This window comes from Castanea sativa, chromosome 9 (genome assembly GCF_040712315.1).
Source record: "Castanea sativa cultivar Marrone di Chiusa Pesio chromosome 9, ASM4071231v1".
Classification (NCBI taxonomy): Eukaryota; Viridiplantae; Streptophyta; class Magnoliopsida; order Fagales; family Fagaceae; genus Castanea; species Castanea sativa.
Window position 1 is genome coordinate 11,558,425 of NC_134021.1, and position 25,039 is coordinate 11,583,463.

General features: G+C 40.1%; 1 long non-coding RNA gene across 2 annotated transcripts; it reads right to left on the bottom strand.

The window, feature by feature from the left end:
- Nucleotides 1-15,517: 15,517 nt before the first annotated feature.
- Nucleotides 15,518-17,773, bottom strand: LOC142611080 (uncharacterized). Of its 2 annotated transcripts, XR_012839947.1 has the most exons (4): nt 17,686-17,773; nt 16,170-16,448; nt 15,974-16,042; nt 15,518-15,890 (listed from the first exon to the last, which is right to left on the bottom strand). It is a non-coding gene; the product is annotated as an uncharacterized LOC142611080 (long non-coding RNA). The 2 variants fall into 2 exon arrangements; XR_012839946.1 differs by having other exon boundaries at nt 16,170-17,759.
- Between the last annotated feature and the right edge of the window lie 7,266 nt (nt 17,774-25,039).

Sequence of the window (25,039 nt, forward strand, 5' to 3'; positions counted from 1 at the left end):
AATTATTTGCATGTTGTGCACTTGTGTTCCATCACTATATGTGAGAGCATATGAAGGTATAGAGATGAGGAAAATTATTGAATACTTCGAGAGTACCATAAATGAATACCATGAATGTGTATTCTCCATTCTCACATGAAATATAAGTTCCATCATGGATTTAATTAATGGGACACACAATTATATGAGATGGAGGAATATATATTTATGGTATTTCGAGAGTATTGTATACTTACCCGGTGAGGTGATAGGAGAAGAGGGTCTAAAATGTCTCTCAGGTGAGCTTTCCCTGCCTCTATCATGTACGAATTTGTTAACAAGATTTAATCATTTAATTGTAATTGATCTTGATCATTGTAAAGGCTTGTCGGTAATTTCTGTAATTCATGAGATTTTATTTTTTGATAATTCAATATTTACAATAGGGAGAGAGGATTAGAACACTAGATGTTATGAACACACCAAACAATATAACCAAGAAAAATGAGGGACTGTCTCACATTAATATAACCAAGAAAAATCTTATAATATCCACACTTTACATAAATAAATAGTTAGTGCACTATTTCATTAAATTTTTTAACAAGATTTTATGCTAGGTATTATATTATATAAAATATTACATCTCATTAAAAGAATTTAGGAATGTAGATTGGTAATTACTGTTTTTTTAATCATAAATTATTAATTTAAATTATGCTAAAAATACTACAAATTTTACTACATATAGTTTACATACTGAGATGTTATAAATCACAACAACAAAAAGCAATTCAATAATTCATTTATTAGGTTGTTGAATAAGAGATTTTGGATTCAATTTCTGCCTACAAAAAAAAAAAAAAAAAAAACCTGATTGGTATCTTAGTCTGATAATAAAAGGCTAGAAACAAATGTCATAAGTTGAAACTCTCTAGAAAAATATTCCTTTTTATTTCTATTTTTTATTGTTTCTATTTTTATATATTATATATTTATTTATTTGAATAGAAACAATTTTTTTGTCCTCCTTTAGAGTATTACTAAAGTCGTTCTCTGGTTATACTCCTAGCAGTATAACTGGAGGGATACTTTCGTTCTTTTATGGCTGGGTTGTGGCACTTTAGAAAATCCCTTGAATAGACTTACCTTTACTTAAGAATAGGGACTATTCAATGCCCATCTACTGGCGGTATGTATTCGGACTCGGCTGACCGAAAACCTCTCATAGCTGTAGGAAAGTCATAAAAGGAAACAGAGTGTCTAGGTAGAGACACCTCATTCTAGCAGACAAGAAGCAAGATTCATGAGTCTAGCAGACAAGAAGCATGATTCATGAGTCTAGCAGACAAGAAGCAAGATTCATGAGTCTAGTAGACAAGAAGCATGATTCAATAGTCTAGCAGACAAGAAGCAAGATTCATGAGTCTAGCAGACAAGAAGCATGATTCAGTAGTGTAGCAGGCAAGAAGCAAGATTCATGAGTCTAGCAGACAAGAGGCATGATTCAATAGTCTAGCAGACAAGAAGCAAGATTCAAGAAAGAAAGGAAATCGAATAAAGAATGAGAAGATAAATATTACAGTAAAACTAGATTGTTGAAGCCTACTAGTCATATTTATTGCCACATTAATTCATAACCTCTATATAGTAAAACTTATAATATCTTTAATATTTTAATGTTAAGACTTAAGATTAAGGAAAATGATCCCATTTATTTCAAGTTCTCTCCAATTCACCCATTGTATTTGTAAGTGCACAATTGCACCTGGACCCAAAGACAATCACGGGCTCAGGCCCAATGAGCCTTAAACAATAAAATTTGTAGAGTGTGGGCTTGAAACCTAGGTTAGAAGTATTGGGAGCTTGATACCAGGCTTTTATAAACAAAAACAGGTAAATAGCGAACAATAAGTACAATGAATCTCCTCGGACTCTAGCCGAGGACTACTTCTTTATTATTTCTCTTTCTTCCTTAAAGATTACAATTTCTTAATTAATTTCTCAGTTTTCGATCCCCCCCTTTCTTTGGCCTTTTACCCCCCTTTTATACTTCCTTCCCTGATACTTTTTGAACAGTGACTAGAAGTTTCCACCTCACTGTTCAGGGGTCACCTCCCCATTAATGTGGCCAAGGAGGTAGGTGCAGAGCCTTTAATGCGGAGGTGGCAGCCTTTGCTCTTGATATTTTCTTTAATACTGGTGCATCTAGAAGATTCAGGATGTCCCCTTTTAACCACTAGTCTTTCCAGAGTTGTGCCTTGACCTTTATAATGAAATCTTGAGTTCTCTTGGATCTGTCCGAGGTGAAACTCTCCCTCGGCTGTATCCTCAGACCCTCGGTGTATGGGTCAACTCATAGAGTTTAATCCTGGAGCAGGTCGGCCCTCCATGTTACAGCCCAACGGCCCATATGCCCACTTGGGTCCTTTTACTCCCCACAATAGCCCCTCAAAACTCTATTTTTCATCATCCGAGGAGAAAAATAGGGTTTTGATCCAACGAACACTTCTTCCTCACTTTCTACAAATAACCACACGTGTGAAAGCCGTTTCGCGTTCCGGAGGGTGACACTTGGCGGTTTTATTTTCAAAAACGCACGCATTTATTACTATAAGTTAAACCTTGTCCCCCACGTTCAACGGTGAGATGGGCATCCAACGGTCCTCGTTATTTCACGAAAATTTGGGCGGGACAAATATAATTTCGAGGCCGCTTTCCGCACACCGTGACGCTTCGGGAACCTGCGCCTTCATTTATTTCTCCAGAGACTAATCCCATCAAAACATCAGCAATCACCTTTTGTCGACACAAATCCGTGGAAACTCGCACAACTTCAAGTCTGTAAGTTCTTATTCCTTTTTTCTCTTAACCCTTTCTCCTCGGACCCTGTCCTCGGCTCTCCTTATAATCATTCCCCCCTTTAGAATTTAACCTTTCGTTCATATTTGATGGGAAAGTTCAAGTGTCTAGTTGATACCGCCGCTGGAATGGAAGGCTTTAGAGCCAAATATCACATCCCCGACGATGTAGGTTTAAAATATTGCCCGGCGGAAGCCGTGGCCGGCTCTAGAAAGGAGGGAGAGGTTATCATCCCAATGGTAGCCTTTGTAGAGGGTGGGATGACCCTCCCAATGAAGCCTGTAACTAGGGAGTACCTCCGCAACCACCGGTTGTGTCCCGATCAGTGCACCTCAAACGTTTTTAGAGTTTTTGGTAGCGTCGATGCTCTAAACGAGCAAATGGGTCTAAACCTCACCTGGCACGATGTCGTCTTTCTGTACGAGTGCCATAAACTTACTAATGTAGGTTACTACATTAAATCCCGCTCCAGCGTCGTTAGGCTAATCTCATGTCTGCCCAAATCCAACAAAGGCATGAAGGATGACTTCCTAATCGTCTCTGGGAACTGGCACAACGGCCTCCATTGCCCAGTTGAGTGGGGAGATCCAGGTGCGACACCTTAGGATTAACCTCCCCACTGCACAACTTCCTCTAACACTCAAAAATGCGTATTCACATGTATTCATGTTTATTTAAGTTTATTATATGTTGTGTGAATCTGACCATGTTCGTTTGCTTTGATGTCTTTCTTTGCAGATAAGCAACACGTGCGCCCACGCTTGAGCCACTGCAACGTTGCAGATCTAAACCGAGTACTGCGCTCCGAGGTGTTTGTCAGCGAGGACCTACAACTCAGGGCTGCTCACTTGATTCTAAGGTACGATCCCGTATCCTCGGACTTCCAGGCAATAGAAAACGCCATTATTGCTGGTGACCGGCGGTGTAGGAAGATCAACGTAGCCAGACCTCACTTCCTGGACGATCACGACCTCCCTGACAGCCCCAACACCATACTGTATTTACAACCGATTGCTGCGGTCCCTCTAACTACACACTCCCAGGCAACTATTGTCCTAGAGGAGCAAGTGTCTTCTTCAAACACTTTGGACGAGGAGATAGACCAGTTTCGGCTCGAGGACTCTCCACGACCTCGCGGAAACCCATTTGTTATCCTCTCCGATGAGGAGGAAGAGGAAGCCGAGGCCTCTGGGATCGCGGGTCTAGTGATAGCGCGTCCAGACGACAGTTTAGTCGAAGAAGAAATGGACACGCTTAAGGACCTCATGACCGATAGAGGTGCCCGTGTGGCAAAGAAGGGAGCAAGAAAGTCCCAAGCTCCCCCTGCCTTGCCACCACCTCCTCCTCCTCCAGCCGACCCTAAGCCTCCAGCCGAAGACCCTAAAAAGAAAAGGAAAGCAGAGGTCGAGGGGGCTGGAGGAGAAAAACAAAAGAAGATGAAATGCCGCGCCGACCCAAGAAGAAGTTGGACAAGGGCAAAGGGCGCGCCCCGCCGCCTGGAAAGTGGGGAGATCGCAGACGTAGCCGAGGTGCGCCGAGCACCCAGCCCACTGGTCTCCTCGACTTGAGACTAGACGGTGCTCCCGTTCCCCGCCATTCCGATCGTGGCGGTCCAGCCAGGCCATGCTCACCATCTAGCCGAGGTGTCGTAGCACCCTCTTCCTCGCTTCCCAAGGACATGGAAACCTTGGAGAAGATGGGCCAGCCATGCACCGTTCCTCCTCGTTGAAGAGGGGTTTAGCTCTGTAAGTTCCATCGTACACTAACATTCTATACCGGTTTGTAAACACTTCACCGTATTTAACCTCCTATCCTTTTTGGTCCATCCAAGAGGTTTTTCGCCGCCGAGAAGTTCGTGGACGACTCTCGGAAGCGCGCCGGGATGGAGCAGAGCTAAGGCAAGAGGCGAAAGATCTCTAAGCCAGCCCCAGCGAGAATGGGAAAATCACGTCCCACCGGCCGACTTGAAGAGAGAAAGAGATGGTGATAAGGCCACTGAAGACGATGACAACCCAAGGGAGGCGGCGTAAGCTCCTTCGTCAAAAGGATGACGAGCTCGCCCAAGTCCAACGAGCACGCCCGACTTGGAAAAGGAGCTTACGCGGGCTAAGGGAGGAGGCTCGCGCCCACCAAAGACGCACCGGAAGCCGCGAAGAAGGCCATCGCAGGGGGTGACCGAACGCAAGAAGAGCCGACGCGAGGCTTTCGCGGCCCTTGTGCCAAGAGTACTGTCAGCAGGTCTGGGGAGAAGCCCTGAATGCGGTAGGGGTTCCTCAAGCTTCCGAGCTGAGGAAGCCCGAGAACATTTGGCTTCCCTTAGACATACAGGACATTGAAGACCCTCCTGTTGCTGCCTCTCCTGCCCTTCCTCCTGTAGTGGAAGAGCTCGTTCCTGCTCCTACAGAACCTGAAGGTTCCCACAAAGAGAAGGACGAGTGTGGTGGTGCCGAGAAGGAGCGGATCCAAAGTGTGGAGCCCCTCATGCCTTCAACAGACAAAGGGAAACAAGCCTTGTCCACCTTTGAGCTGGAATTGAAGAGTACTGAGGCTGGCAGCAGCTCCCTTCAAGACCCCCCTTCCCTAGTTTAGGGCCTAGTATAGGAAATTTCTGTACTCCCCTTCTTTGTATACAATTAATGAAGAAGATTTTTATTAAATTTCTGTTCACATTGTCTTGGTTTTACTTTACTCTTTTTGTGCTTGCCATGAGAGCTTTTAATAACAAACAGTTAAAGGGGAAGCAGAATAAATAAGTACAACTCCACCATGCAATTAACTATGACTTCAAAACTGCCGCATAACTTAATTTAGACATCAAATAATACCAAATTTAGACAACTCATATGACAGTTAAACCTTTGTAATATGATATATTGCTTTCAGCAGGATGTAAGGTCCGAAGACCATTCCTTGCAAAAATTTTGCTTAACACTTAAGAATGAAAAATTTGAGATCCAAATTAATAAATGATGAGATAATGATTTCCATAAAAAGGGTGATAAGAATAAGAACAGTGACAAAATATTAAAAATAGTGACAAGGTTTGGTCCCAGGATTATACTTAACCAAGTTTCTATTTGACTTTTAAGAATTGTAACTTTAAGTGTTAATTTCCCCAAAGTAGGAGGTCCGAGGACCTGGCATAACTAAGGCTCTGTTTAACAAATGAAAAGATATCAATTTCCACAAGGTTTGTGGTCCGAGGACTACACTTAACCAAGTTTCTGTTTGATTCTTAAGAGTAGTAACTTCAAATGTTAATTTTCCCAAAGTAGGAGGTCCGAGGACCCGGCATAACTAAGGTTCTGTTTAACAAATGACAAGACATCAATTTCCACAAGGTTTGTGGTTCGAGGACTGCACTTAACCAAGTTTCTGTTTGATTCTTAAGAACAGTAGCTACAAATGTTAATTTTCCCAAAGTAGGAGGTCCGAGGACCCGGCATAACTAAGGTTCTGTTTAACAATGAAAAGATATCAATTTCCACAAGGTTTGTGGTCCGAGGACTACACTTAACCAAGTTTCTGTTTGATTCTTAAGAGTAGTAACTTCAAATGTTAATTTTCCCAAAGTAAGAGGTCCGAGGACCCGGCATAACTAAGGTTTTGTTTAACAAATGAAAAGATATCAATTTCCACAAGGTTTGTGGTCCGAGGACTGCACTTAACCAAGTTTCTGTTTGATTCTTAAGAACAGTAGCTTCAAATGTTAATTTCCCCAAAGTAGAAGGTCCGAGGACCCGGCATAACTAAGGTTCTGTTTAACAAATGAAAAGATATCAATTTCCACAAGGTTTGTGGTCCGAAGACTGCACTTAACCAAGTTTCTGTTTGATTCTTAAGAGTAGTAACTGCAAGCGTCAGAGGTACTCATAACTTTGAAATGTTAACTGACAAAAGCACATTTTATTAATAATAATACCTTCTAAGATTATTTACATTCCATGGGCGTGGTACAATTTTTTCATCTAGCCGATATGACCCTATGCCCGCTACTGAAACAATGTGATAGGGGCCTTCCCAGTTGGGTCCTAGCTTACCCCAAGCTGGGTTCTTAGAAGTGCCTATAACTTTCCTTAATACAAGATCACCAAGTGCAAGTGGCCTTAGCTTCACGTGGGCATCATATCCCCGTTTTAGCTTCTGTTGATAATAAGCCATTTGGACCATGGCTGCTTCGCGTCGTTCCTCGAGTAAATCAAGACCTTTCTCCAGGAGTCTATTGTTATTCTCCGAGCTAAAAGAGCTTGTCTTTAGGGTGGGAAAACCAGATTCCAGAGGTATCACCGCCTCGGCTCCATATGTCATAGAGAATGGCGTTTCTCCCGTGGACTTGCGCGGGGTGGTCCGATACGTCCACAGAACATGAGGGAGTTCTTCTACCCATCTGCCTTTCGCATCGTCCAACCTTTTCTTAAGCCCACTGACTATGACCTTGTTAACGGCCTCGGCTTGCCCATTTCCCTGAGGATAAGCTGGGGTGGAGTATCTATTTATGATACCCATGTCGCCACAATATTTCCTAAAGGCCTTACTGTCAAATTGAACGCCATTGTCTGAGATAAGTGTGTGTGGTATACCGAATCTAGTGACAATATTTTTCCAGACAAATTTCTTGGAATCAACATCTCTGATATTTGCTAAAGGCTCGGCCTCAACCCATTTAGTGAAATAGTCTGTTCCCACAAGAAGCCATCTTTTGTTTCTTGCAACTCTCGAAAATGGCCCCACTATGTCCAATCCCCACTGTGCAAAAGGCCAAGGACTGGAGAGAGGGTTAAGAACCCCTCCAGGTTGATGAATATTTGGGGCGAATCTCTGGCATTGATCACATTTTCTGGCATAGTCCTGAGCCTCTCTCTGCATGTTGGGCCACCAATAACCCTGAGTCAGGGCCCTATGGGCCAAGGACCTTCCCCCAGTGTGACTTCCACAAATCCCTTCGTGCAGTTCCTCCAGAAGTGCTTCCGTTGATCTCGTGGTGCACACACAACAAGTACGGTCCTGAAAAGGATCGTCTGTACAGTTTATGGTCCTCGGACAACCAGAAACGTGACGCCTTTCGACGTATCTTATCTGCTTCAGATTTTTCCTTAGGAAGGATATCATTCCTAAGAAAAGATATGACCAGGTCGATCCAACTAGGTCCAGGCCTTATTAGATGGATGTGAGCCGCATTGACGGGGGTAAGAGTTGGCTTTAGTAAATCCTCTACAAGGATGATCCTGGGCAAATCCTGAGCCGAAGACGTTGCCAATGTGGCCAAAGAGTCTGCATGAGTGTTTCCACTCCTAGAGATGTGAGCTAAGGCAAAGGAGTCAAATTCAGCTTGCTGACGTTTGACCTGGGCCAAATATTCCTGCATTCTGGGGTCTCTAGCCTCCATGGTTCCCATGACTTGGCCGACCACTATCTGAGAGTCCGAGAACACATGGATTTCCCTTCCACCCATCCTTCGTACCATCTGCATGCCTACCAAGACTGCTTCATACTCGGCCTCATTGTTAGTAGCCGAGAAGGCCAATCTCAAAGATTTTTCGAAGACAATTCCCTCTGGGGACATTAGAACAAGTCCAACACCAAACCCTCTTTGATTAGCCGCCCCATCCACATACACTTTCCAAATCGGAGGCATCACAGCTGTGATCACACCAACTGATTTTTCATCCATGTGTGCTTCTTTTGGAATTTCTTCTAGCAATGGTTCGGTAAACTCTGCCACCAAGTCAGCGAGGACCTGGCCCTTCACCGAGGTGCGAGGCTTGTATTTAACATCAAAGGCTCCCAAAATGGTTCCCCATTTTGCCACCTTGCCAGAATAATCGGCACTGCGTAACACCGCCTTGAGAGGCAATTGGGTCAGGACCACCACAGTATGAGACTGAAAATAATGAGGAAGTTTGCGCGTGGCGTGGACTACGGCCAGAAGCGCTTTTTCCAAGGGCAGATAGCGCACCTCGGTCTCATTCAAAGACTTACTAACGTAGTAGACCGGTCTTTGCACCCCGCTTTCATTCCTTATAAGGACTAGGCTCACCGCGTGGACAGCCACTACCAAATAAGCGAACAAAACCTTGTCCACCTCAGGGCGAGACAAAATGGGTGGCCGAGAAAGATATTGCTTAAGCTGTTGGAAAGCTAACTCGCAGTCCTCGGTCCATTGAAACCCTTTCCATTTGTTCAACAACTGAAAGAAGGGACGACATCGGTCAGCTGACCGAGATATAAATCTGTTCAAGGCAGCAATCATTCCGGTTAATTTTTGGATTTCTTTTGGGTTCCGAGGAGGTTGCAAGCCCTGAATAGCCTTAACTTGTGCTGGGTTTACCTCTATACCTCTATGAGTGATCATGTACCCCAAAAACTTTCCAGACCCAACGCCGAAAGAGCATTTTGAGGCATTAAGGCGCAGCTTGTACTTTCTTAACACCTGAAAGGTGTCAGTCAGGTCTCTCACGTGTGAGGGTATTGTCTTACTCTTCACTACCATATCATCCACGTATACTTCAATGGTCTTCCCCAGCTGCTGTTCGAACATTCGGGTCATCATTCTTTGGTAAGTAGCCCTAGCATTCTTCAAACCAAATGGCATGACCTTATAATGATAATTCCCCGTCGGTGTAATGAAGGCAGTCTTCTCCTGATCCTCCAATGCCAAGGGAATTTGGTGGTAACCCTGGAAGGCGTCCAAAAAACTCATCTGAGGATGTCCGACAGTGGCATCCACCAGTTGATCAATACGCGGCATTGGGAACGAATCTTTGGGACAGGCCTTGTTCAAATCAGTAAAGTCCACACATACCCTCCACATTCCATTCTTCTTTTTAACAACAACTGTATGAGCCAACCATTCGGGGTAGAAAACTTCTTTGATAGCCCCAGCCCTTTTGAGTTTAAGCACCTCTTCCTTCACAGCCTCGGAATGTTCCCTGGAAGAGCGCCGAGGTGGCTGCCTTCTCAGAACAATAGCTGGGTTGACATTTAAATGATGACAAATGAAGTTCGGATCGACGCCCGGAGCTTCGTATGGATCCCACGCAAAAACATCAATATTGTCCTTTAGAAATTCTAACAATTTGATCTTCTCTTGGTGTGGCAAAAGTATGCCGACCTGGAAGAACCTCTCTGAGTCATCAGCTACTGGAAATTTCTCTAACTCCTCACAATGTGTCTCCTCTCCTGTCACCATTCCAGATGAATCAGGAGCTGTTAACTGCTATAAGTCTTTGGTGATTAAAGCCGAAGACTCGGCTTCTGTCTGATGCAATACTGCAGCAGATATGCACTGCCTGGCCACCGATTGGCTGCCGAGGATTTCCTCAACACATTCTCCCGAGGGGAATTTAACTTTAACATGCAAGGTAGAGGAGACAGCTCCAAGCGCGTGCAGCCAAGGCTTGGCGAGGATGGCTGTATATGGAGAGTATGCGTCAACCACAATGAAATCCACCTCAACCGTTTCTGAGCCGGATTGAACGGGCAAACGGATCTGTCCCTTCGGCACAACGGCTCTCCCTTCAAAACTTATAAGCGGCGAGTCATAAGGAGTAAGATTTTCCAACTTCAACCTTAACCCCTTAAATAGATCAGGGTACATGATATCTGCACCGCTGCCCTGATCTATCATCACCCTCCTCACATCATAATTCCCTATCCTAAGCGTAACTACAAGGGCATCGTCATGGGGCTGGATAGTCCCTACCTTTTCCTCCTCGGAAAACCCTAAAACGGGCAGATTTAGCTTCAACCTCTTCGGTCTGCAGCCCGACTCCTCGGCCTGAGGATGGGAAACTGCCATCACCCTGGTAGGAGCCGAACCGGTCCTGCCGCTGTGTGCAGCAAAATAACATTAATTGTTCCTAAAGCCGCCGAGATGAATTATTCCCTCGATTGTTCGAGCCGATTGACCGCCCGGCCCGCTAGGTTGGCACAAATGTTGCTTCGCTTTTCCTTCGCCGACAAGTCGCTCCAAGTGACTCCAAAGAGTCCGACAATTCTCAGAGTGTGGCCCACATCCCCGATGATACCGAGCGTAAGGAGGTTCGATTCCTCTTCGCAGGGGTCCCCCGACATCTTACCTGTGCCATTTGAAGAAGGGCTCCTTACGAACTTTCTCCAACAACCGATGCACCGGTTCTCGAACACGCGTTCACGGCTCGAGGTGCCGCCGAACCGGATCGCCCAACGTAATCTCTCCTCGGCCTCGTTATTGTGGTATCTCGTCCGACCCGAAATCCCTTCTCTCTTGCGGGATAACCTTCTCCTTACCCTTTCCTTGCCGTTGGTCTTCCTCCACTCTCGTACTCGTCAATACGGTCCATGAGGCGACGTACACTCGCGGACGGGCTTTTAGTCGAGACTTTCTCAGTCGTGATCGCAGGAAGACCTACCTTAAAGGTATTAAGCGCCACCTCATCAAAGTCACCATCTATTTCATTAAACATCTCCCAGTAACGGTCGGAGTATGCTTTCAACGTCTCCCCTTCCCTCATGGTCATGGATAACAGCGAGTCCAATGGCCGAGGTACTCTGCTACACGTAATGAACCGCGAAGCGAATGCTCTAGTAAGCTCCCCAAACGAACCTATAGACCCCGATTTAAGGCCGTTGAACCACCTCATAGCAACAGGTCCCAAGCTAGAGGGGAAAAATTTACACATCAGGGTCTCGTTGTGAGAGTGCACCGCCATCCTCTGGTTAAAGTGGCTCACGTGCTCCACCGGATCAATCCGGCCATTATAGATGGTAAAAGTGGGCTGGGTAAACCTCCTGGGAAGCCTCCCCTTCTCAATCCTCCGTGAAAATGGAGATTTGGAGAGTTGGTGCAGCGCCCGACTCATAGCATCGTTCCCCAAGCCCCTGGAAGGAGTCTTCTTACGTCTACGAGCTGACTGGTCATCCTCCTCTCTAGAGGACATTGTACTGGGGGTGAGCAAGATCTTAAGCTGTAGCTACCTCCCCGTTCCTCCTCTGAGGAAGGATTAGATGAGGATGGTGAAGACCTGCGTCTCGCGCGGCGTAACTTTCTCTTCAAGCGATTAATCTCCTTCTGCATGACTTTAGCTCCATCCTCATGGGTAGTGTTACCCCCACCATGAGTGCGGCTAGCCCCTGGGTATTCTGTATGGACGCTTCCCTCACGATCCCTTCGACGCTCAAGACGCTCGAAAAGATCCTCCGGCTGTGATCCCTGTGACTCTTCATGGTGAGAACCCAAGCCTGCCATAGTATTCCCACTCGTTCTAGACCAGATTTCCCACAGACGGCGCCAATTGTAAGTGCACAATTGCACCTGGACCCAAAGACAATCACGGGCTCAGGCCCAATGAGCCTTAAACAATAAAATTTGTAGAGTGTGGGCTTGGAACCTAGGTTAGAAGTATTGGGAGCTTGATACCAGGCTTTTATAAACAAAAACAGGTAAATAACAAACAATAAGTACAATGAATCTCCTCGGACTCTAGCCGAGGACTACTTCTTTATTATTTCTCTTTCTTCCTTAAAGATTACAATTTCTTAATTAATTTCTCAGTTTTCGATCCCCCCTTTCTTTGGCCTTTTACCCCCTTTTATACTTCCTTCTCTGATACTTTTTGAACAGTGACTAGAAGTTTCCACCTCACTGTTCAGGGGTCACCTCCCCATTAATGCGGCCAGGGAGGTAGGTGCAGAGCCTTTAATGCGGAGGTGGCAGCCTTTGCTCTTGATATTTTCTTTAATACTGGTGCATCTAGAAGATTCAGGATGTCCCCTTTTAACCACTAGTCTTTCCAGAGTTGTGCCTTGACCTTTATAATGAAATCTTGAGTTCTCTTGGATCTGTCCGAGGTGAAACTCTCCCTCGGCTGTATCCTCGGACCCTCGGTGTATGGGCCAACTCATAGAGTTTAATCCTAGAGCAGGTCGACCCTCCATGTTACAGCCCAAAGGCCCATATGCCCACTTGGGTCCTTTTACTCCCCACAGTATTTAAATTGTCACATCATTTAGAATAGAATATGAAAAATAAAATGGATTTGTTTCAAATAGCGAAAGATCGTTTTCTATAGATTTTTTTTTTTTTATAAAGAATATAAACATATGGGTAATTCTACCATACCCCCTTTTGGGGGAGGGGGTATGGTAGGCACTAGTAGTCAACTTGCTATACCTGATTACCAAATCCTCACATTTGACGATTTCATTCTTATATTATGCAGTTTTAACATCACATATTCTTTTGTCACATTTGATGGTTTCTTTTTTTTTTCCTCACATTTGATGGTTTCATCCTCACATTGTGCGGTACCAACATCACATATGACTGTACTTTTGTCACATTCGGTGGTTCCTTTATTTTTTTTTCTCACATTTGATGGTTCCATTCTCACATTGTGTAGTGCCAATATCACATGTGACTATTCTTTTGTCACATTTGACAGTTCCCTTATATTGTTTCTCACATTTGATAGTTCCATTGTCACATTCGGCAGTACTAGCATAACATTTGACAGTACTTTTGTCACATTTAGTGGTTCCCTTTTTTTTCGTCACATTTGATGGTTTCATCCTCACATTATGTAGTACCAACATCACACTTGACTGTAATTTTTCAGTGGTTCCTTTATTTTTTCTCACATTTGATGGCTCCATTGTTACATTTAGCAGTACCAACATAACATTTGACAATACTTTTGTCACATTTGGTGGTTCCTTTTTTTTCTCACATTTGATGGTTTCATCTCCACTTTGTGCAGTACCAACATCATATGTGATTGTACTCTTGTCACATTTAGTGCTTCCTTTATTTTTTGTCACATTTGATGATTCGATTGTGACATTAGGATGCACCAACATCATATCTGACTATACTTTTGTCACATTCAAAGGTACCTTATTTTTTCTCACATTTAATAGTTCCATTGTTACATTGGACAGTACCGACATCACATGTGTCCGCACTTTCTCACATTCAATGGTTCTCTTTTTTTTTTTTTACTCACATTTGACAGTTTCATCGTCATATTAAGCCGTACCAACATTACATATGGCTGTAGCCAACACAACCCAACCCCCACCGAATTACCAAATAATTTACGAATGTATATAACAAAAATACTTCTAAAATCTCTAAAATTTTCGAAATACCCTTAAATATACAAAAATTACTAAAACACATCCTAACACTTGAAAATTACCAAAATAACCACAAAACTCTCAAAAATTATTGGGATATCCTTAAAACCTAGAAAATGACCGAAATGAACCTAAAACCTAAAAAAAGACTAAATTACCCTCTAAACTTAAAAAATAATTGAAATACCCTTAGATACTAAAAAAATGACCTAAATGACCATGAAACCTAAAAAATGATTGAAATGACCTTGTAACTCAAAAAGTGACAGTAATGCCCTTAGAACTTAAAAAACGACCTTAATGCACCTTAAACCTAAAAAATGACCAAAATGACCCTAAAACCTTAAAAAATTTCAAAATACCATTGAAACCTATAAAATGACCAAAATACCTCATAAATCTTGAAAATGACCAAAATACCCTCAAAACCCTCAACAATTACTGGAATACCCTTAGAACCTTAAAAATGATAAAAATATCCTTAGAACTTAAAAAATGACTGAATGACCCTAAAACCTAAAAAATGACCAAAATTACCCTAAAACATAAAAAATGATCGAAATAACCAAGAAACCCAAAACAATGACCAAAATACCTTTGAAACCCTTCAAAATTACTAGAAGACCCTTAGAACCTAAAAAATAATTGAATGACACTGAAACCTCAAAAATGACTGAAATGAGCCCATAACCTAAAAAATTACTTTAATACGCTTAGAACCTAAAAAAATGACCGTAATGCCCCCAAAACCTAGAAACTTACTGAAATACCTTTAAAACCCCAAAGACTCTGCACATACCACAATAACAGTGCAAAACACCAGCCAAAGTAGGCAAAAACTCAACCCTCCTAGGCATGACTATCACCCTAAGGGGAACAAAAACATTAGAGAATGTTTAATCATGCATGAAAAAGAGTTTCAAATTGTCAATATTTTTGAATGCTTAATATAATTTCAGTGCTTGGATTTTTGTCCCCAAATCATCACTAGAAACTAGCAAACATATAACCAAAAATACCCAAACCAAATCAAGCTGAAATACCCAAACAAATTAACCCAAAATCAGAAAATAAAAAAAGAAATAAAAAACCCAATTCTTACACAAGTCCTAGCTCCTCAATTCTAAAATACCTAGATCAGACTAAACTTAAAAAAAAAAAAATAAATAAAAAATCTAAATCACATAAATAAATAAACAGCTTCTCAAACACTAAAAAAATTATTACCGGTGACAGTGGTAGATGATCTGAAGGTTGTGGATGGCAAGTGGTTGTAGTGGCACATTGCTTTTGCCCTCTTTCATTCTCAATTTTTTTACCAAATCATTCGTACTCTGTATCTTTCTTTTCTTTTTGTTTTTTGTTTTTTTTTTTTTTTTATCTGCTACCCATTATGCCAGTATTAGGTTTACCACTAAGCTTAAAAACACTCAAGATTGAAACAATAAAAATATACGGCTAGGATTTGGGTGGGTATGGTACCCACTTAAAAAATAGGTAGGTATTGTAAAATCACCTGATGCAAGAGTACTGATTTGTGATTCAAGATACTCGTGTTTTAGCCAAAAAGGCGAACATCACAATTGCTAACAAAACATTTAGAAACGGCATATCATCGAAGAGAAAGAGAAAGAATGGCCCTTTTAGTGGACTTGACGCTCACATATAAACATCTGCATTGCTCCTTATACAAGGATATATATAAAATAAAAAACAAAAGCAAAAGAGTAAGATTTTATATCAATAATATCTTTATACTACATGTAAACCATATGTGAATATGTTTGTCTAGGTCAAAACCAAAAAGCCCAAAGATAGCAACTTCAGTCGCACGATTAAGAGATTTCCTTGTACCGGTCAAGTCTCATTATTAGCTCCATCTAATTAAGCTTCTAGACGATAAAGAATGAAATTCCCTTAGCAACATATCATCCCTTGAAACACCAATCAAGATATACATCAGCATAGGTTGTAAAGTGTTCATTATAGGTTCACTACAAGTTTTTGAAGCTATTACCTCACTGAGGAAAGCCAAAGGAACCTTGGAATTCTCATCAGCCAAAGAAATCCGTAGAAGATCAATGTTCTAAGTTACCATCTAATTGACATACGCTAGATTTTATTTCAAGCAAATATTAATTTTTAATTTTTTTTTTACTGAGTTCGAACATTTAACAACAATATGGAAATAAAATTCAAGACTTGGTATTTACCTCAATTTTTGCTAATATTTTAAATATCTGAATTCAACATTGAGTACAAAATATGATAACGTGATACTAACAATTGTTGAACAACCACAATTAAATAACAAGACATGAAAAAGGTAAAGCTATCAATGTTTTGAATAACTAATTGGCAGTACTCAAGATCCTTAGACCACACTGTCTTTTCTCTTAACAGAATTCCTTAAACACAAAGATAACTTGATTCTCTCTTCCCCTTATTCTACTGTTGTCAGACTTTTGCTCCATTGCACTATTTGCATCACCCTAGTAAGGGGGAAAAAAGGAACTAAGTAAAAACAGCCAAATCTATCAAATAAAAACATAAACAAAATATGTTAGACCAGAGAATCAAATGAGGGCATAAGCGCAACACAAATAGCAGTAGTATCTCCAAAATTTAGACATTACATGATACTAAACACAAAAATAAAATATTTTTGCTATTGTCCTCAGTCAATAATATAACTGAATATCAATAATCAAGTCATATTTTGACAACTCTGAACTTTAATGTTGGAACTCAACGATCTTGGTGTTGCTCCTAAAGTTTACAGACTCATAGACTAATCAATAAAAATAATCAAATCATTCAAACCCTCAACAACTACACCAAGTCAACATTTTTACATTCAAATAGATATTCCTAGAAGTGCTTCAATGTCAAGGTTTTATATAGGAGATGGAGTAAAGTTAATTAAGTTAGAAAGCATGCCAAAAAAAAAAAAAGTTCTCCATAACATTTATGTCCAATTGTGACAAGCACTTGCAGAACCCTTCCACCACTATAAAATGCACAGGTGAACATTCTAATTCACATTATGTACCAAATTGCCAATACCAACTTTTCTAAACAATTGAAAATAAAAATAATTGAAGACCCAATTGAATTTAGCAGCTAAAATGATGCCCACGACATTATCAACCATAACATAAAAGTCAAAAGTAATGAACATAAGTTATCACAACTGATTTCTGTAAGTGTAATCCAAGAAGCAAATTTCCAATTCTCTTTTGCACTGAATGTGCCCTTAGGAATTGTAAGCACTTCCAACAAAACCAGTAAAGCAATGGCAAACACCTAAAGCCTAGTTTATCATCATACACATAAGACCATCTACACTTTCACCAAATTCACAAAGTTTTGAATTTAGAGTACCTCTTAACAAATACAGTCCCTAAAGCATTCAAAGTAAACTTCACAAATTAGAGAGAAAAAAAAAACATTAATAAGAGAACCTAGATGGAAACCAACTATCCAAAACCCACACAAGTGGCTAGAACAAGAAACTCATCATCATCGCAAAGCTCAACCTATTTCAAGGAGAACCAAAGATATCAAAATAGAGCTTGAGAAGAAGAATCCCTTAAGAACATATCCCAATAATTTTATAAACGGCCATACCCAATACCCATTTTCGACGATCTCAAAATCAAATAGAGAGAGGAGTGATATGTACCCAAACTGATCATTTGGAAATTAGCGTTTAGTTTTGATCCTTACCTTTACCAGTTAGTAAATCCACGGAATGCGGGAAGGAGATTGATGGACACAAAGCTTGGTTCGCCCCTAGAATTGAGTGAACGCGAGAGAGAAACAGATCTATTTTGGTTTTTTTTAGGTTTTGCTTTTGCTTTTATATGGAAACTTGCTCTACCGGTAATTGGTATTCACTAAAATTAATACATGGTCAGGATTTAAATTATTACAATTGAGGGTCAAGATTTGGGTGGGTACAGTACCCTAAAAAAAAGAGGGTACCATGGAACAACCCTAAAACATATTGTTTGAATTCACAAATATTTATTAATTTGTTTAAATTATGCGTACAACTCTTTTTTATAGCTTTACTTGAATGTCTTATATATAAAATTAGCTATTTTTTTTCATTTATATTTTAATTGCTGTGAAAAAAAAATGTGACGAAGGATGATATCTTCCATTATCAAATTTTTCCCCCTTTGGCAATAAAGGTAATTATAAACAACACTGGGTACAATATATGTGTGTTCCTTGTTCTTCTAACATAATTTTAAGTTTTATTACTAGCATGATTTTTTGAAATGATAGTCATTCTATAAGTACAAGTTCTTGTAGGGTGAGGGGGTAAGGGCCGAGTTCAAGTATTTAGGAGGAAGTTTCACACATATATACACGATTATGTTAGAGTAAGATTTCACATACATATACACTTAGGTAAATTTTTGTGGAGGATTCTAAACTTTTAGTTGGCTTAACTAGTAAAGTTTTTTATTGTCAAATAAAAATTCTAAGATTTGATCCCCACCAACAATAAAAAACCAATTGATGTCATAGTCTGATGATAAAAAGTGATCGTCAGGAGCAATCGCCATAAGTTGAAACTATCTTAAGGCCCCACTCTATCCAAAACACAAAAGCATTTTTTGAAAGATTAAAATTAAAAATTAAAAAAAAAAGAAAAAAAAAAGATCCCAAATCACAAAAGGTGAAAAGACAAAATTAATATCAAACAATTGAGCCACAAGGCTTTTGACAATTTTCTTAAAAGTTTATGTCATTAGAAAATGGTGAATTTAATTATTTAACTATAATTTTAACACTCTCTTGCATGTGGGTTCAAACTCCCCTTTAATAAGTGTGACCTAATACGTGAGATTTTAATATTTTAAATGGGTGGTAGAGTAAACACAATGATCAAACTTGATACCTTCTACTTTGTACCATGTTAAATTACTAAGTATTCCAAAAGTTTAAGTGGTTAAGAAATTGTGGGGATAAAAGGTCTAAGATGCATTTTTGGGCCATGGGCTGTGTCCGAGGATATTTACCTGTCCGAGGATGTTTACCTGTCCGAGGACGGGTTGATGGTATTAGGGATGTTAAACTTAGGGGCCCACGAGCAAGCTGTTGCGAAAGAGGTTATTGGAAGTAATACGAGGAGGGGTACCTCCTTGGATAAGTGAGATAAGGGTCAGGTGGTGCGTCATGTTAATTAGAATGATCTTTCAGGAGGTCTTGTGGGTGAAGATATGTTTCACGGGGGCATAAAGAGCAAGAACAGTTGGGAAATATCTCAAAGAAAGCTGCTACCACCATATTGAATGCTCTGTACCTAAGTCTCTGGCCACATTTATGAGGAAGTGATACTTGAATAGTGATTTTCAGCCTTACAGCTATTACCTAAGGACTTCAAAAAGAGGCTGATGAGACAAGTATTAGGGGGAGCAGTCTAAATCTACACGTGGAGAGCAAGAATGGAGGGGAGGAGGAACTATAAGAAGGAGGAAGGTCCTGTAGAAAGGGGGATCGAGAGAGAGAAAAAAAGAACATTGTAGACTGGATATTTGTAATTAGTCTTTAAGGGAAGAGAAATATAAGCATTTGGTCCTCGACTTGAGTCCGAGGATAAGTTTCTTCATATCAACTTGTTCATCCTTGTTGTTTTGTAATCTTGAGCCATTGTTGTTACCATTTAAGCTTATTAGAAACAAGATTTCTGACTCACACTCAATAAATTTATTATTTTAGGCTCTTTGGGCCTATACCCTCCTTCTTGTTGGGCCTAGACACGATTTGCGACCTTATAATTGGCACTATCTATGGGAAATCTGGGGTTTTTAGTGAGTCTGAAGTCTAGTTATGGCAAATTCAGGTCCACACCAGGTAGAGTCTAGGGGGTCCCAGCGTCAAGATGACTTCCACAATCTTGAATAAGGGGGGGATCGAGAGAGAAAAAGAAGAACACTGTAGACTGGATATTTGTAATTAATCTTTAAGGGAGGAGAAATATAAGCATTTGGTCCTCGGCTTGAGTTCAAGAATAAGTTTCTTCATATCAACTCGTTCATCCTTGTTGTTTTGTAATCTTGAGCCATTGTTGTTACCATTTAAGCTCATTAGAAACAAGATTTCTGACACACACTCTATAAATTTATTGTTTTGGGCTCTTTGGGCCTATACCTTCCTTCTTGTTGGGCCTAGGCACAAATTGCGACCTTGCAGAAATGATAAATTTAATCATTTAATATATCAACGTTACCTTTTCTCATGGATTGCACGAATGATGCAATCCAACGATGCCCCTAACTTGACACATGTTGCCACCAAACAAACCTCTGCCCACAACATCCAAATTTTCAAAGCCCCCACCCAAATCTATATAATAAACACTCAATCAAAAATTTGTACAACTCGTGGCAAAATTTGTGCCACTTATTGTGGCGCTAGACTCTCCAAACTCATATCCCAATAGAATTATTACATCTACCAATTCTCGAGACAAACTTCTGTAAATAGGGTATCTATTAGTATTACAAACTTTTTAAAAAATATTTTTTTGGGGTGAAAATATGGATTTATTTATACATAATTAAGAGCTAGTATATATGTCATGGAGCTATAACGGATATATGACTAGTTACAAACTGGCCACAATAGCATTTTCTAGGAGTACTTAGTTTGAAAAAAAGATCTCATACATAGTTGGTGTTGATGCCCACCTTTGACAAAAGGACCTAATGGTAGAAGAAACCCAACAATACGAAAAAAATGGGGAAAGAAAATAGTAAAATAAAGGTCATTGGCCCAGAATGGGAAGAATAATGATCAATAAGCCCACAAAAATAATAAGTCGCTAGGGAGAAAGCAAATGGGTCAAGGAAGCCCAAGGAATAGAGTAGTAAGCCCATGGGAATTGTAAGAGAAGGAGAGAAAGTAAAAATGGGCCGGGGAAGCCTAAGAAAGGAATTAGCAAATTCATAGGGCTTGGCACAAAGGCCAATAAGCCCAAAAGGTAAGGATATGATAACTGGGCTAAGAAAGCCTAAATGATTTAGCAAAAACCCATGGGAGTGAAAGAGGTAAGGAAAAATGAAATGGGCCGAGGAAGCCCAAGGAATAAAGTGAGCCAAGGAAGCCCAAATGATGGAATGGGTTGGCCCAATAGGAATGCTAGACAGTAAAGTCCAAAAGAAGGGATAATGCAAGAAATTAACATGGCAGGTGCTTCACCTCGTAAGCCCAGAGGTAACAACAAGGTAAAAGCACAAGTAATATCATAGCAGGAGTAGTGTAGTGGCATGACAGGAGCACCAGCCAGGCCACGAACGCAGGATAAAAGGGGACATGAGCCGAGTAAAAGGAAGAGAGCTCATACCCAAGCAATGCCTAGTCCAAAGAGGAGATAGGACGCAGAGAATGAAGCCCAAAGGTCCATGTGCCTTTCATGCCGCAAGAGTTAAATAGATATCAGAGCGTACATCCAAATCAGACAAACATGGAGGCAATGACAAACACATGAAAACCAGAAAAGTAATGGACTCAAACGAAAGTGGAGCATGCACGCAAGGCTCAGGCACCACCTACCTGTACCCAGCCAATATATAGGAGGTGGGTCACGAGTCAGAAGTATGAGAGGGTGTGGTCTGGTGGTGGGGAGAAGGGGGAGCCTATTTTAGGGTTCCCGCTCAAGGTCTTTTGGGAGAAATGTCTTGCTGGGATGACATCTCACCCAAAAGGAGTAAACATGAGCTGAAATCACTAGATGCATACTATAGAAGTTGGTAAGGGAGATGTATAACCCTTATCCGGATGAGAGTATTAAGGGAGATAAGAGGCAAAAACAAAACCACTTTTGTCTAGGAATGAGATGTGGCACAGTCAACACAGTGTAGTGGTGGTGGTGGCTAGACAGTTGGCATACCAGTGGGCGGCCTTGTAAAGACATCCATAACAAGCCAAAAGTGGTTAAGGGATAAAAATGGTTAAGAGAAAAAAATGTAAATCCTATCATGTTAGGTAATATAAAATGCCATAGACGTGCATAGTGAAAATGGGGGAGAAATGGTAAACAGAAAAAATAGAAGGATAGAAAGAAAGAAAAGAAAATAGAGAAAACAAAGAAAGAAAGGAAGAAAGAACACAACAAACCAAAAGAAATGGAAAAACATGAGTGATAGGAGTAAAAACATGCATCAATGGGCTACCCACTTCTCCCCCTCTCGATAGCCCACTCTCTAATGAATTTAGAATCCGAGATTAAGCCATCTAGGTCCTTTTTCCAAAGTGTGTAACTTTTACGGCAAGAGCCCCTTTCTAAGGTTACCTACATTGGAGATTGGTTCTCTTTTTGGACTTGTATATGCTAAAGAGCCAAGCTCATTCCTTAGCAGAAGAATCCCTTTTTTCTTGTTTTGGTTGATCAATGACTAACTTGTTATCTTACTGTTAATTTCACTTTGTTGTGGCCTTGTCACTCATAATCATATTGTGATATCCTCCTTCGTGGAGTTATTTATGTATTATTTTTATTAGTAGAAAATATTTTAGTTAAAATGTTTTAGTTATCCTACCACATTGTGTTTCCTGCTATAACATTTGCAACAGTCTTTCCTACCATGAGCACGCAATACATTATAGGTTCCTGCTAGGACGCGTTAGCACAAGAAGGGCCTAACTTGCACACAAGTTGGCCTAAGGTGTGTTTCAGTTAGGCCAATCCTGACTCTCCTACCCTAGAATTACGGGCCGTGGTACAGCAGGAACGATCCAGCCTAAAACACAAAAAGGCCCACCATAGTTGGATTATACAAAACTTTGGAAAGCAGTTCTTGTAGTGTGCTACTTCCTTTTGACGAGAACTAGCATTTGGGGTTGTATAAAAGTTACTTTTTTATGACCAAAATAGTTACTTTATCTATTATACTAACCCACTTTACAATACACGCAACATTCCAATTTTTATTTTTTCATACAACACAATAAAATAATATAACTACACCATAAAATATTATAAAATAATGCCTTACTAGCAACCTAGAGAGAGAGAGAGAGATGAGTGAATAAAATAATGTCTTTTATGTTTACATCCAAGTGAACAATAGGTTGTAAATTAAGCAACTTACTATAGCTGGGTTCTATATTTTTTTAGATTTACAACCTCAAATGTGGCATGTTTTACACCCCCCAATGCTAGTGCGTAGCCAGGCTGTTAGCCACTCCATTAGCCTCACAGAAAATAGATGTAGCCCAATGGTCCATTCTTACTCAATTAGAATCTTAGAGCAACCATATCAGGCCTTAGGAAATAGAAAAAAAAAATGTTAGTTTTACACATTTTACCTAAAAAATCACACACATCAGTGCTTGCAAACCTTTGCAAATATCCAAATTTACTACAATAACTGTGTAAATATACACAATTACTGTAGTTTTGTATAATAATACTTTATTATTTTTTTATCTCTCATCTATCAAACTACTTCTCTTTATCTACGTCTACAACAACCTAGCAGTAGAACATTTTCCCCAACGCCTACAACAACCTAGTAGCAAAATAAGAAGAAGGAAGAAGAAAATAACCACCAACCTAGCACCACCACCAAACACCGCAACCTAGCACCACCCAACCAACACCAACACAAACACAAATTATTTGAACAGTTGATAATCAACCACAAAGTTGACCCAAAATGAACGAAAAATTAAACCAAAATCAACACAAGCAATTAGAAAACCTAACTCAAAATCAAGACAAACACACTAAAACCCCTCTCAAACCAAACTCAACGTAAAACCCACGTGAAAAACCCAATGGAGCCGAATCTGCTACCGCCCGATCTACTGCCACTAGATCTTCCACTGTTGCTGCCACCGGATCTACCGCTGTGTGTGAGTGTATGGGTTTGAGATATGAGAGAGGAAGTGAATTGAGGGAGGACTGAGAGACTTGGAATTGATATTTGAGAGACAGAGAGAGACGGTTTAGACTTTAGATGAGAGAAAGAAAAATGTATAAATGAAGTAGATTGGTATAAATAATAATAATAATAATAATAATAATAATAATAAAAGAATAAATAATATTATTTAAGTAGAATAGATTGTAAAATAGATAAATTGATATGAGTGTTTAGAAAAAGTAGTAATGAAAAATAGAAAAAGTAGATTTTTATTGTAAAATAGACAAGAAAAATTAGCCGAATTAATACGAATGCTCTTACAATCAAGAATAAAAGGTATCAGAGATGGGGCCACTACACCAAAAGAAGTTAGCTAAGATAAAACAAGAGATTAATCAATATTTAAAAAGTAATGCTAAGATCACTGAAATTAGCATAATTTTGTGCCATAACTTACTACGTGACAAGTTTTGATTGGTGAAAGTGTAATCCCACTATCACACTTTTACCAATCCCAAGCTAGACATAGACCCTTCCTCATTGCCCATAGTTTTGCTGCATTATTGGTGGAATAAGATCACATTAACAATCAATTGTTTTACATACCCATTTCTTAGACTTAACTCTTATATAAGGACTTTCTCTCCAAAAAAAAAAAAAAAAAAATTATATATTAGGACTTCGAGATTTTGTTGGGTGTCATAATTGACGTGAGATCGAGGTTATATATCTAGTATTTATAGTCATTTTGGTGGGTTTTTTCCTCATGTTAAAGCTGGCCAATGTTTTGGGAAATTGATTTTGGCTCCCTTTTTAGTAGTCGTGGCTCGTGCGTACACTGCCTACATGACAAATTGATATTGTACTTTAGGTAGTTGGGAGTAATAATTATGTCTCCCTAGCCCTGCTTATATACTGTATACGTGCCACATTTTACATGTCTCCTTCGTTCTTAGACAAAATGTACGGCTTCAGAAATCTCTTTCAAAATGATCATTATTAAACTTAAAATATATCCAAAATTCAATTAAGAAAAAACTTTATTTATTGACCAAAGAAAAGCAAATATGTACAGTTTTATAATTTTTTTATGGGCTTTTTAAAAAAAATGTTTTTTGAAATTTATGTATGATAGACTCATTATTAATGTTAAAAACTACACCTCTTCCAAAATTTTAGTTCAATAAAATTTTTCT